Source organism: Sturnira hondurensis, unplaced genomic scaffold, assembly GCF_014824575.4.
Source record: "Sturnira hondurensis isolate 20B ecotype Veracruz unplaced genomic scaffold, ASM1482457v3 Scaffold0001803, whole genome shotgun sequence".
Classification (NCBI taxonomy): Eukaryota; Metazoa; Chordata; class Mammalia; order Chiroptera; family Phyllostomidae; genus Sturnira; species Sturnira hondurensis.
Genome location: NW_028074434.1, coordinates 110,265 through 111,286, shown reverse-complemented (window position 1 = coordinate 111,286; position 1,022 = coordinate 110,265).

Below are 1,022 nucleotides of genomic sequence, written 5' to 3'. Positions count from 1 at the left end.
TTAATAGCATGGTGTTCAATCTCCCTCAGTTTATGTGTTTTGGGTTTTTTTCCTTGGGGGTGGTTTCTAGTTTCAGTCCCTTGTGTTTACAGAAAATGTTTGATATAATTTTAATTTTCTTGAAATTATTTTTTAATATATTTCATTGATTATACCATTACAGTTGTTCTATTCCCCCCTTCATTCCCCTCCACCCGCACACTCCCCCCCCCCACCATTCTCCCCCCCTTAGTTTATAACCACGTGTCTCAGGTTCTTTAGATTCTGTATTTCCCCCACTATTCTTGCCCTCCCCCTATCTATTTTCTACCAACCGTCTATGCTATTTTCTGTGCCTTCTCCCCCCTTCTCCTCCTCCCACTACCCTGTTGCTAACCCTCCATGTGTTCTTCATTTCTATGGATCCACTCCTGATCTAGCTGTCCTCTTAGTTTGCTTTTGTTTTAGGTGTGGTTGTTAATAACTGTGATTTGCTGTACTTTCACTGTTCATAATTTTCATCTTCTTTTTCTTAGATAAGTCCCTTTAGCATTTCATATAATAAGGGCTTGGTGATGATGAACTCCTTGAACTTGACCTTATCTGAGAAGCACTTTACCTGTCCTTCCATTCTAAATGGAAGTTTTGCTGGATAAAGCAATTTTGGCTGTAAGTCTTTGGATTTCATGACTTGGAATACTTCTTTCCAGCCCCTTCTTGCCTGTAAGGTCCCTTTTGAGAAATCCTCTGACAGTCTGATGGGTACTCCTTTGTAGGTGACTGTCCCCTTATCCCTTGCTGCTTCTAGAATTCTCTCCTTCATTTTAACCTTGGCTAATGTAATTATGATGTGCCTTGGTGTGTTCCTTCTTGGGTCCAACTTCTTTGGGACTCTCTGAGCTTCCTAGATTTCCTAGAAGTCCATTTCCTTTCCCAGACTGGGGAAGTTCTCCTTTATTATTTGTTCAAATAAGTTTTCCACTCATGGCTGTTTATTTCCCCCTTCTGGTACCCCTATAATCCAGATGTTGGAATGTTTAAAG